Here is a 12,439-nt window from a genome sequence, read left to right as displayed (position 1 = left end):
CTCTTAAAAATGCATCCGTTTATTGGAGACACTTTGTCTAAGATACAAAAATTGGTGGCAAATGTCACATTTAAGCGCAAATAAATCTACTGAATGAAGGCGTCAGCAGCCGTTAACAAGGGTGTTATTTTCCTATAAGCAGACAGCTGTGTGCATCCAAATCAAGGCGCGGATGTTCCGGGAGGCAGAGAATCCCGTGGACAAACGCAGCTCCCTCTGACGTCCTGCTTGGGCCCCGAGGGAAGCCCCCGGCTTGGGGAGCCGCTGGGGTGCAGCGAGCACTAGCCGCTGAGCAGACTCCTGGGACTGGCACCCTCCCCATGGCCACAGGAGGGAAGCCGCGTGCCCCCCCCCCCCCACACTATAAACCAGGCGAGACGGAGGCGATGGCCAGCCAGCAGGAAGGAGGACATGGCACGTGTCCCCAGAGAGTGACCACTGGCCTGGACCACTCCCACCTCACAGCAGGAGCCTGGCAGGGGTCTCGTATGAGCAGGTTTCCAACTAGGAGGGTGTCCCCAGTCTGGGAGTGGGAGTGGAGCTTGAGGGGCGTGGCAGGGGGCACTCCAGGCAGAAGGGTCTTCACTCCCCTCCCTCCCTCGCCTTCCTTCCTCTTTCTTGCCTCTCATATCTGCTTTTCTCACATAGAGCATCCTTCAAACAGCTCAGAGGGGCTGGTGCTGTGGCACGGTGGGTTAAACCACCACTTATGAAGCCAGCATCTCATATCAGAGCACAGGTTCGAGTCCCAGCTACTCCGCTTCCAAGCAGCTTCCTGCTAATGCTCCTGGGAAGGCAGTGGAAGGTGGTCCAAGTGCTTGGGCTCCTGCCACCCATGTGGGAGACCCGGATGGAGCTCCTGGCTCCTGGCTTCAGCCTGACCCAGCCCTGGCTATTGTGGCCTTTTAGGGAGTGAACCAGTGGATGGAAGATCCCTCTCTGTCTCTTCCTCTCTCTCTCTGTAACTCTTGATTTTCAAATAAATAAAATAAACAAATAAATAAAAAAGCTCACAGACACCTCCCGGGGAGATGTTGGTGATGCTGTCATGTGCGGCCTGCAGGTGCACTCAGGTTTAATTTTAATCTGAAGGCGTTAGCACCAGATGATTTCACATAACGTCTGGAAGGTTGCCCGGCCACCCGGGGGCTGTACCCCTGCCTGACAACTCACTCCCTTTAGCCTGCGCCTGGGGCGGGTGCTCCGCAGTCCCCTCCGAGCCCTGTCGCTCAGGCCCCGCTGCTTCGGTCATTTGTGTCACCCGCTCGGCCCCTGTTGACATTTAGTTGTGCCCTGTGTACGTGGGCTGCTTGGAAGCAGGGGTGGGGTAGCTTCTGCCTGCCGAGGGCCACTGTGATATTTATGACATGGTTGGTGGGCAGTACGGAATTACCGACTTAAGACAGCCTGCTACAGACGTGTGGAGCTTTGGCAGGGCCACGCCACCCGATTTCCCTGGCCCTAGATATGTGGTGTGGGCTGCACACTCCCCACCCATGCTTTAAAGGGACAGACCGAGAGGTAGAACCTCCCACCTTTGTTGTACAGGAAGGGTCAGGAGCCTCGGACGTGTGAGAGATTTGGGACTACACAAGCTGCCAATTCAATGGCTTTGAGTCACCCCCTCCTCACTCAGGAAAGAGGCTGTGCCCCCCCTCCTGCTGCTCCTGAGCTGCCAGCAAGTCCTGGCCTTGGGGGTGTCCAGGGGGTCCCCTGGAGCCCAGCTGATGAGGGGCTGTTGTAAGTCATCCTACGCTGGAGAGCACAGAGCAAGAGTTTCCCCACCCTGGACTTGGGGCACGGGGTAGATGACACAAAGGAGCTCCCCCGCTGGGCACCAAGACGCCTCCCCACCTGGGGAATTCTCTTTGTCAACTGTCACCTTGGCTCGTCCTCTGGACCGGGCCCCGGGAGCCCAAGACGGGAGAGCCCAGGTGCAAGGACCTGCTTGTTAGAGGGTGAGAGGGGAGGGGTGGGGTGCAGGACCTTGTAGCGGCGGCCACACAGGCCTGAGACAAGCGGCCAGAGTTACTGTCTGGGGCTGGCTGGGTGGTGACACCAATCTGGCGACTCCAGTCTGCTAGCCTCACCGTCTTCCTTCCTTGCAAAGCTGACGCACCCAGAGGCGTCTTCCGCCTTGCCTTTGGGGACAGCTTGCTCACCAGCTGCCAGCCAGGGAGACGGGCGGGCAGCGTGCAGGCCTGGCTGCCTCACGGTGGGCTTGTTCCACCAGCCGCCGGCGGGGCGAGTCCCCTCTGCCACAGACAGCATCTCCAGGCTGGTGGAGTTAGACCACAGGAAAACGTTTTGCAGAGCTGTGCTGGGGACACAGTGAAAGCTGGGGAGTCTGTGAGCACGGAGGACCCAGGCGCTGCTGGAGCCCACCTCGGAGCCCCCGCTCCGTCACCCCTGCCAGCCGCGCCCGCCTCCTGCATCTCGTCTGTGTATTAAAGGACCAGCTTCTCGCCTTCGAAGATGTGGGGGACAGGGATGGTGGTTCCGGGGGCCATGGTTATGAATTGCCTCTCTCTGCCTCCAGTCCTGGGGCTGCCTGCTCCTTGGGTGAGTCCCTGGCCCTGTGTTTGCAAGGCCAGAATAAGAGACCAGAGGGTCTCTTATTTCAGGAAAATCAGGAGGGGTTGACTCTTCGGAGCCCGTGCAGGGGCGAGGCATGGCGGGCTGGTCAGCAAGAGCTGGGCGGCTTAGGACAGCGCTGGCCACAAGAAAGCGAATTGGGCCCAGACCCTGCCCCCGGCAGGTAGAGCCAAGGCCACTCTGCTTAGCAGGAGTGAGGTTTCTAGGAAGTCTGGTGACACAGGAGTGCCATGAGCTGGATCTTGGCCATGGAGAAGGGCAAGTTCAGCCCCCAGTGCTGCCAGGCACCTGATGCCACGGAAAGAGTCTTCATGCATGGTCCCAGCTGTGTTCCAGCAGCTGTTCCCGCCTGGATCAGGGCAGGGTCTGGAGCCAGGCCTTGGGCTGGGGGTCCCAGCTGCAGCCTTGCTCACCAGCAATGCGACCTGGGTCCACTCTCCATCACCCACCACCTCCACTGCCCAAATCCTGCCTCTTGTCCAAAGCACATCAGACTCCATTCTAAGATTCAGCCTGGCTGGGCCCCCAGGCTGCCATTGGAGACCCCCTTCCCCCACTCCCAGCCTCTGGGTTCCTTTTCAGAGGATTCCAATTTTTCTTTCATTTCTTTTTTTTTTTTTTTAATTTTTTGACAGGTAGAGTTATAGACAGTGTGAGAGAGAGACATAGAAAGGTCTTCCTTCCATTGGTTCACTCCCCAAATGGCCAGGAGCCAGGTGCCTCTTCCTGGTCTCCCATGCAGGTGCAGGGGCCCAAGCACTTGGGCCATCCTCCACTGCCCTCCCGGGCCACAGCAGAGAGCTGGATGGGAAGAGGAGCAACCGGGACTAGAACCCGGTGCCCATATGGGATGCTGGCACCGCAGGTGGAGGATTAACCAAGTGAGCCATGGCGCCGGCCCAGAGATTCCAATTTTTTAAAAAACCCAGGGGGCTGGAGCTGTGGCTTAGTGGGTAAAGCCACCATCTGCAGTGTCGGCATTTCATATGGGCACCGGTTTGAATTCCGGCTGCTCCTCTTCTGATCCAGCTCTCTGCTATGGCCTGGGAAAGCAGTAGATGGCCCAAGTCCTTGGACCCCTGCACCTGCGTGGGAGACCCAGAGCAAGCTCCTGGCTCCTGGCTTCAGATCAGCTCATCTCCAGCTGTTGGGGGCCAACTGGGGAGTGAACCAGTGGATGGAAGACCTCTCTCTGTCTCTCTTTCTCTCTCTGTGTAACTCTGACTTTCGAATAAATAAATAAATCTTAAAAAAAAAAAAACAACCCAAAACCGAGTAAACCACAATACCAAAAAAGGCGCAAGAGGGAGACAAAGCTGGAGGAGGTGTTTGACTGACAGCTGTCGTCTGGGATTGTCGTCCTTCCCGCCTATTACGTTTTTTAGTACGTTCTCAAGCTTCCGTACAACTTGCATAATCAGGAAACGATATTTTCTGGAAAAAGTACACTCACAAAATAGATGGCGAATACTTCTCGCTCTGAATCCAAACGACTATTTATTAGGCCATGAGCATCTCTGTCCTCCTAAAGAGGCAGATTGTCTGTACTTCCCACGTTCACGTTCTCACGTCCTGAGATGGACCAGACATGAATAGAGAGAACCGCCCTGTGGTGGAGACGGAACCTGGAGTGGCAGAGGGTCCTAGACACAGCCGAGTAAGGGCTGAGGGTCACCGCGGCCACCTGACGCCTGGACCCAGAGCCGGCTTTGCTGCCTGCCCGACTGTGGTTGTGGGGTTGCAGCAGCAAAGACCGGGCCCCATTGGCACCTGTGGATACAGCCTTGGTTGCAGGCGGTGCTGGCTGTGCCGTGGCTCTTATGCAGGCGAGAGACAAATAACTCCCTTGGGCGAAGCCCGGCGTGAGCGCCGCACCTGGCAGGGGCCAAGACATCCGTTCTTCTGTCCTGACTGTGTGAGCTGTGGCCCCCTGGGGACTCGGGGCCACAGTGGAGCAGGTGTGCAGACTGCTCATCTGTGCCAGGCGGGTCTCACACTCTGGACTCTGGATGGTGACTAGCAATCTGCACCAGAGTTTGTGCCAGCTCTGTGCCAGGGAGCGCCTTCCAGCTTGGGGGCTTGCAAGCAGGGCCCCCGGATCTGCATTTTGTAATGAACCTTTGGAATTAAAAAAAAAAAATTGGTGCTGGCACTGTGGCGCAGCGGGTTAATGCCCTGGCCTGAAGCGCTGACAGCCCATATGGGCGCCAGTTCTAGTCCCAGCTGCTCCACTTCCGATCCGGCTCTCTGCTGTGGCCTGGGAAAGCAGTGGAAGATGACCCAAGTCCTTGGGCCCCTGCACCCACGTGGGAGACCTGGAAGAAGCTCCTGGCTCCTGGCTTCGGATCAGCGCAGCTCCAGCCGTTGCGCCCAATTGTGAAGTGAACCATCGGATGGAAGACCTCTCTCTCTCTCTCTCTCTCTCTCTCTTTGCCTCTCCTCTCTCTGTGTAACTCTGACTTTCAAATAAAGAAAATAAATCTTTAAAACAATTATTTATGTATTTTCACTTTATTTGGGAGGGAGAAAGAGAGAGAAAGAGAGAGAGGTCTTCAACCCACTGGCTCATCCTCCAAATGCCTGCCCAGCCCAGGCCAAGCTGAAGCTGAAAGCCAGGAATTTAATCCGCTACCCCCAGCACGCACATCAGCAGGAAGCTGGATCTGAACCCCAGCCCCGGCACTTCCGTGCTGTATGTGGGCTTCCCAGGTGGAGGGCTCACTGCTGTGCCCCAGGCCACGTGTTCAGCCCCCTGGGAATTCTCTACTGCCTGGCTCGTCACCCTGCAGGTGCCTCCTCGCCGTCAGGCGCACTCTGCTGGGTCCCACCTTCGCGCATTCTCCCCCACAAACGTCTCCTGAAGCCTAAGAGATCAACAACCTCATGTCACCTCACCCGCGAGGCAGCTGCGGCTCTGAGCATCAGGGTGCTGTGTGTGCGGGCACACAGACGGGAGGGGCTGTGTGGGGAGCAACTCGGACTAGACTAAGTTACTCGAATTAAGACTTATTCTATGCATCTGCTCTCCCACAATATGGCGCTGGGAGAGGAGTAAACAGCTTCTACGCAGCTGCCTCCAGTTCAACCAATAAACTGTAGGACCTGCTCCTGATTGGAGGAGAGCAGCGTACTCGGCGTGTGGGTAGCAGAGTTGGGATTGGTGGAAGAGGACTATAAAGGAGGAGAGAGACAACATGCACCAGGAACATCTATCTGAAGGAACACCTGTGCAGCCCCCGAGAGAGTCGGCCGGCAGTGTGCCGCTCCCCTGCGGAAGTGGGGAAAGTGGCAGGGGGCCCGCCCCTCCACGGAGGTGGAAGGGATAGTAGCCAACCCGGGAAGAACCAGCAGCAAACCCGGGGAGGGCCGAGCAGACGAAAGAACAGCACAGGGTCCTGTGTCGTTCCTCCGCGAAGAGGGGGAGCGACAGGGCTGAGATCAGCTGCCGGGTCAGGGGACAAGGAAGGACAAGGATATCCAGAGGGCCTCTGCTCCACGGGGGAAATATCTCCCAGTTTGTGAGGCCAACAAGCAAAGTCCACAAGGACAGGATGTGCCCCCTCTCCACCCTCTCCATCCTCAGTCGCTCTTGCTTTGCAGCATTCCATGCACAAGGCGCCCTTTCTTTAAACTGCCCTCGCCCAACACTATGTAGCTGAGGGCCTGAATCGCAGGTGGGGGAGATCCTCCTCTGAGTGTGCATGTGTGTGTGTGTGTGTGTGTGTGTTGGGGTGGTCCTGGGGCGGCCAAGGGGCGTGAGAGAGGGCGGCTGAACTGCAGACAGCGGAACGCTCCGCACCCCCTCCCCGCAGCAGCTCAGGAGCCTGCCATGGCCCTGGAGAGCATCCTCGGGGACCAGAGCAAGCTGAACTCGTTAGCAGCATTAGATCTTAGGAGAGCCCCATTTCACGGGCGTGTTTATTGATTAATGATAATGCCCTGGTTGGCTCCGAGACACGGCCCCCCGGGGGACAGGCAGAGAAGTCTCACAGCTCCATTCGCTACAGGAGGTTGGCGTTCATCTATTTTTCTGCAGACACTGAGAAGGAATTTAGTAATATCTGAAGTGCCGCTCAGGGAAGGGGGCACGTACTTGGCCATCACTGAGCAGTTCTGCAGCCCGATTGATGCTGGCGGATGCTGGCCACCTCCTGGGAGCTGAGCCCAGGGTTTGTTGACCAAAGTCAGCCGGCTCCATCAGCATGGGCACCCCTCAGAAATGTCAGATACTAAGAGAGAGAGTGTAACAGACTTCTTTCCAAGGGGGTTCATCTTGGAAGCCAAGTAGCGGTACTACTGCTGGGGTTTTGGATAGCAGGTGCCCCCCAGGAGCCGGCACTGGGGAAAACGCTGTCCCATAGCCTGCAGTACCCAACTGGATGCCACTTTCTGAACCAACTCTAGACAACTGTTGAGAAGGATTCACTCTGCAGCCTCATTCTGGCCCCATGGGAAAGTGTGGTGATTGATTAGCAATGTCTGCTCTGGGCAGAAGAGGGAGGCGTGATAAATGTGTGCTATCTATTTACCATCGTCTAGAACACAGGAATTCTGCCCGAGCCAAGAAGCCAGTGTGGCCAGAAGAAGCAGAGCCAATGATGGAAAGGGCCTTGCGGTGTCGGGCCACTTGTCAGCTCTCAGTGCCAACCTCCGAATGACAAACAGGTGTCATTGTGCCTGCCACCTCTGGCCCCCAGAGCATGAAAATTCATGTCCACGTTCATGTCCCTGGGAAGAAGATCATATTTCAGTCTGCCACCAGCCTGGCCTGCAGACAAAGCACCAAAAGACCCTGTCTGACCCTGCTCCAACCTCTGGGCAGACTCGGAGCCCCTTCCCATGGTGCCAGTCCAAAGACAGGGATGCTCTGTAGCCCACGGGATCCCGGTGAAGCCACGGCACTGGGATTCAGATCTTGTAAGGGGAGAATACAGGAGTCCCATCCAGACAGAGGAAGAACTCTACACCAAATATGGGATATGAGCCTCAGAGCCTCATCCTGACTCCCCGGCCACATCTTCTGTCACACTCGTTGGTCTCAGGGGGAAAACTGGTGGAGGGTCAGTGTCTGTGGGAAACAGTCCCTGCTTTTCTTTTTAAAAAGATTTCTTTATTTGAAAGGTGTAATTATCTCTGAGAGAGAGAGAGAGAGAGAGAGAGAGAGAGAGAGAGAGAGATCTCCATCTGTTGGTTCATTCTCCAAATGGCTACAACAGCCGGGGCTGGGCCAGGCTGAAGCCAGAAGCTGGGACCTCTGTCCAGGTCTCCTGCATGGGTGTCAGGGACCCAAGCACTCGAGCCATCACCTGCTGCCTCCCAAGCAGATCGGCAGACAGCTGAATCAGAAGCAAGGAGCCGGGACTTGAACTGGCACTTGGATACGGGATGCCGGTGTTGCAAGCACTGTGCCATCACACCGGTCCAGAGCCCCTTCTTTTCATCCTTGTCCTAGGAGTGGTGACACCTGAGAGCCGGGGTGTGGTGGGGAGGAGGTGATGTGGGCCCCAAGGAGGCACCTGTTCTATGTCCTCACTAGACCTTGAAGGAGAGCAGCCGCCGCCCTGGGCCGGCAGCTACGGGGGCCTGAGACCAAAGAAGTGGGAACAGAGGAGGGTGCTTATCTGCACATGGGGGTCCCTCAGAAGCCCGTGGCTCTAGGGTAAGTAGGGGCAGGGGATCCTGGGGTTCGGGACCCCACCCTGATCTCTGCTCATCCATGACGCTGTCTTCCTATGTTTCCCCTTGGAATGAGCTTCCCATGGGGGCTCCATTTGAGGGGTGCTGTGAGCGTCAATCACAGGGGGCTCAGCGGGGACCCTTCTAGGCACATATTCCAGGACACATGGAGGGGATCCACTGAGCTCCAGGGCCCTCAGCGAGGTGGCAGGGGCAGGCGCCAGGAGGATGGAGCAGGACTGTGCCTATAAAACATTTACTGTGCGGGAAGTTCTCTCTCGTGCGTGACCAGCTGCAGTTCCCACGGCCCCCAGCCAGCAAGGCTGCCTTTCTCTGCCTGTGTGACTCCTCCAAAATGCAGGCTGCAGCTCAGCCCGCACAGGGCTCTGCTGAAGGCATTTAAGGGGGGGGGGGTTCGGGAGGGGATTCCAGTTAGCTGAGGTCATCAGGGTGGGGGCCGGTGACAGTATTTGTGCTGTATAAGAGCAAGCAAGAGCCAAGTGACAAGCTAGGGCGCCCTCTACTGGCTTCCGACCCTGCAGCGGGTCCCCACCAGCAGGAAGCTGCCTCTCCATGCTGTACCTGCCCCCCACCGCCCCGCTCTGCCCCCCATCCCCCAGTCCCCAGCTTCCTGCAGTGTCAGAAATGAACAACTTCTCTTTCTAAATAACCCAGACAGCGGCAATGAGTTACAGCAACAGAAAAGGCCTAAGCACACAGCAGGGGCACAGCCTGAGGCTGCGGGTGCTTCCGGATGACCCAGGCGGTGGGAGGAGCCACCCCCCTGAGCCCCAAGATGTGAATTCTCCCATGCCCACAGAGGGAAACAGGCACCCCTAGCTAAGAGCAGCTTTGCTTTGCTCCTGGTGCTGTGTCTGTGTCGAACGGGTCTTCCTTCGGGCAGCCCCACCCAGGCATACAACACGGATAAGAACGGAGGTTGCAACATCAGACAATTCCAGCCAGAGTTCCTGTTCCCCTGGTTCTTCCCACCCAGCTCCTTCTCTGATCATTCGTTTTCTTCAGCCCAAGAATGGGGGTTAGAATGGTTACTTTGATAAATGATAGTATCCATGAAATGCTTAGCATGTAGCAAGTGCTGAAACAGTGCGGTTTTACAATTCTGGGGTTTTACAAATAAGAGACCTGGATAAGGTCCCCTGGCTAGCGGCACAGCCAGGGCTCTTTGTCCTGGTGCACGCAACGTAACGGTTTTCCAGGGTACTAAACCCAAGTCATCAGGGAACGCGCTGACTCTCTGATACCAGGAAGCAAGGGGCACACTTAAGGGAGATTCCCCAACCCGAACAGTTCAACTACTGGAACACATTGTCACTTGCAACAGCCAGCGAGCTTATCTAAAAAAATTCACCGACCTGGTCGAAATCCAGAGTCCTCATGGCCTTCCTCCGCGTCCGAACTTCTCAGAAGCCTGAACCTCAGAGTCTTGGAACCTTGTCAATTTTATCAACGCCGCTCTTTCTGCTGCGGCCTGGGCTGGATAATTTAAAGACATTTCCCTCGATACCGTTCCCTTTTCCATTTAAGTCCCAGGAGCAGGGCCGCCTTGCACGATACTACACACAAACCACCTTGATGCTGCAGATGGCGAGGCTGCGCTGCCACAGCGTGCCTGGGAGTGTCAATATTTGTCCGGCAAAGATGGACTAGCCTGGCAGTGTATTCAGAATGGCTGCGTCCCTCATTAACCCCTGGGGAGGAAATAAACCAGAAAGATCCACAGTTCTCCAAATCACAACTCAGAAGCCGTCGTTGTCAAGCCTCTCGTTACTATTTTTCTCAGGCTAAAGAAACCAAACCAAACCAAACCAAACGGACCCCTGCGTCCTCTCCTAACCTCGTTCATTTAAATCGACATCTCCAACGGCCACCAGGCACAGCCTTGCTATTATTCCCCACGCTTATCTGAGTTCAGAGACACATTAGACCTCGTGCATTCATTTCATGCGAGTCGCTCACAAGTAATAAATAGCGTTACTGGACAACGTGACTGGGAAATTAATCCTGTGGAACAAGAAGGCATTAATGCGAAGATTCCACAGAATAAGCGGACGGCTCACCCATCATTTATTTCCTCTGGCTGAATATAAAGCCATTCGTTTCAGTGCCGTTTCCCTCCCTAAGGGGGAGGGGAGAGGGTTGCCTTCCCCGGTTCTCCACCCCCACCTCTCCTGTGCTGTTCTCCAGGGGGGCACACCGCATGCGGAGCCATCCCCGAAAAGGTAGCCTTAATCCAAACCTGGTGGACAATTCACCGCCAAAACCACGCCCCTGTGTCTTGTGCGGTCCCGAGCCCACCTGGGTCCTGCAGAGACCACGCATCAGAGCGCTCACCTCAAGTGGCGACTTCGCCAAGGTTAGAGACCCACGCATGGGGCCCGAGACCTCCCAGCTCACTGCCTCCACGTCTCATGGAAAGGAGCAAATCGGCTTCTAGTCCTCTAGGTGGAATCCCAGGAGGCTCAGGTGCGCAGGAGGGCCGGGACCTGCCAGCTGATGCCAAGCGGGTTACTAGGACCCTTCCCGGGGAAGGCAGCGTGCCAGGCTGAGTCTCCTGGGCACAGCCACATCCAGCCGGGCCACTGACACCCCGGAGGGCGCCCAGCGCCTTGCTGACGACCTCCTTTCCAGAATCTTCCCCGTGGGCAGCAGCCGCTCGGGGACCGAATTCAGCAGCCCCACAAGGCAGACCTCCCCAGAGGCCACCCTGGCAGAGAAGAAGGGGTGGGGACGGCCGGCCGGGGCCGTGCCCCGCAGGTGCAGCCGGGGCGCAGGCGATACCGCCCATTTCTGCACGGAGGCTGCGGCCGGGAGAACTTTCCCCAGAAGTTGCGCCGGCCCGTGACCTTCAGCGGCCGCCCGGAGAAGGCTCGGCGTTCTGGGCTCTGAGACGCGGCGAGTTCCAACTTCGCCTCAACTCACGCTCCGGCGAAGCCCTCCGCCGTGGCCGCGTCGCCGGGATCCCCGCCTGGGCCGCCTGCGCCTCTTCGGGTGTGCGGAGACCCAAGCCCGCCGCAGACCCGGGCTGCAGCGGCGCGAAGCAGGTGCGGCGCCCGCCCCGCAGCCCCAGGCTGCCTGAGGTCGCCCTCCAGGCGGCGCGCGTCGCCTCCGGAAAGGGGTCCCGGCCCCGGCTTCCCGCACCCCCTGGTGGCCGCCGAGGGAGCCCCCGCGCGACGCCCCGGCCCGCAGTGCTTACCCGGCTAGACTCGTCCCGTGCGCCCGCGGGGTTCCGGCCGCGGATCCCTGGCGGTGCTGGCGGCGCGGGTCCCGGACGCGCGCGGCGCGGGGCTCGGCTGCGAGGCCCGGCCCGGCGCGGCGGGCGGCGGCCCCGGGCTGCGGCTGAGTCAGCGGCCGGGCGGCGCGGGCGAACCGGGGCCGGCCGAGCGGGGGCTCTGAGCCGAGCGGCGGCCGCCCTGGCATTGGAAAGGCGAGGCCGCTGGACGCGGTTCAAGCGGAAACACGCGCGGAAACTTCGGCCCCGGGGGGCAGAGCGTGGGCTGCGCGGGGAGCGGGCGCGGGAGCCGATGCGCGCGCTGCCGAGGCGCCCCGGAGCGTGCCCCGCATACTCCGCTCACCGTGCACCGCAAAAACCGTGCAGCCCCAGCCGCCTCCCGGAGCGTCTGCCCGCAGTACCCTCAGCCCGCGGCAGGCATTTCCGTGAAAGTTAGGGGCAGGACCGGGAGCTGGTTGGCAAAGATTGCGCAAGGGCTGAAGTGGTGCCCGTTCTGGGAAGCAGCAGGAAGACGACTCTTGTTTGCAGCGGGTGTCACTGCCTGCCTGGAAAATGCACACCGAGGATGCGAGGGGACCGTAGCCGCTTGCGATGAATTGGCAGATTACCGATCGGCGTTCCTGTGCGTGTGTCGCAAACCCGTAGGTAGCTGGGCGCACACACTTGTCAGGCAAGGCGATCTGGCGGAAGAAATTAACTTCACCTCTCTGCTGGGGACTCCAGCGGACTTGGGTCTCTTAAGACACAGGCCTTGGGCTTGGGCCGGGCGGACACCCTATCGTGCCTTCTGTATTCGCTGATCCAATGCAATTGCCTTTGAACTTCAAGTAGGATTTTTTTTTTTTTTTCAAACGTGACATCATGATTTTCAGTCTCAGATGGAAGGGGGATAAAAAAAAAACAGGCAGCAAAATG

The 12,439-nt window shown here is 58.1% G+C and overlaps 1 long non-coding RNA gene across 2 annotated transcripts in view; it reads right to left on the bottom strand.

The window, feature by feature from the left end:
• Positions 1-11,618, bottom strand: part of CTXND1 (cortexin domain containing 1) — a 47,545-nt gene extending 35,927 nt beyond the window's left edge. The window contains exon 1 of one of the 2 annotated variants that reach the window (XR_011381070.1): positions 11,489-11,618. This is a non-coding gene — a long non-coding RNA (cortexin domain containing 1). Of the gene's footprint in view, positions 1-9,647; positions 9,769-11,488 lie in introns of those variants that run through there. The other variant, XR_011381071.1, reaches the window with a different exon arrangement.
• Positions 11,619-12,439: the final 821 nt, after the last annotated feature.

Source organism: Oryctolagus cuniculus, chromosome 12 (genome assembly GCF_964237555.1).
Source record: "Oryctolagus cuniculus chromosome 12, mOryCun1.1, whole genome shotgun sequence".
Taxonomy (NCBI): Eukaryota; Metazoa; Chordata; class Mammalia; order Lagomorpha; family Leporidae; genus Oryctolagus; species Oryctolagus cuniculus.
This window is presented reverse-complemented; position numbering and strand designations above follow the sequence as displayed.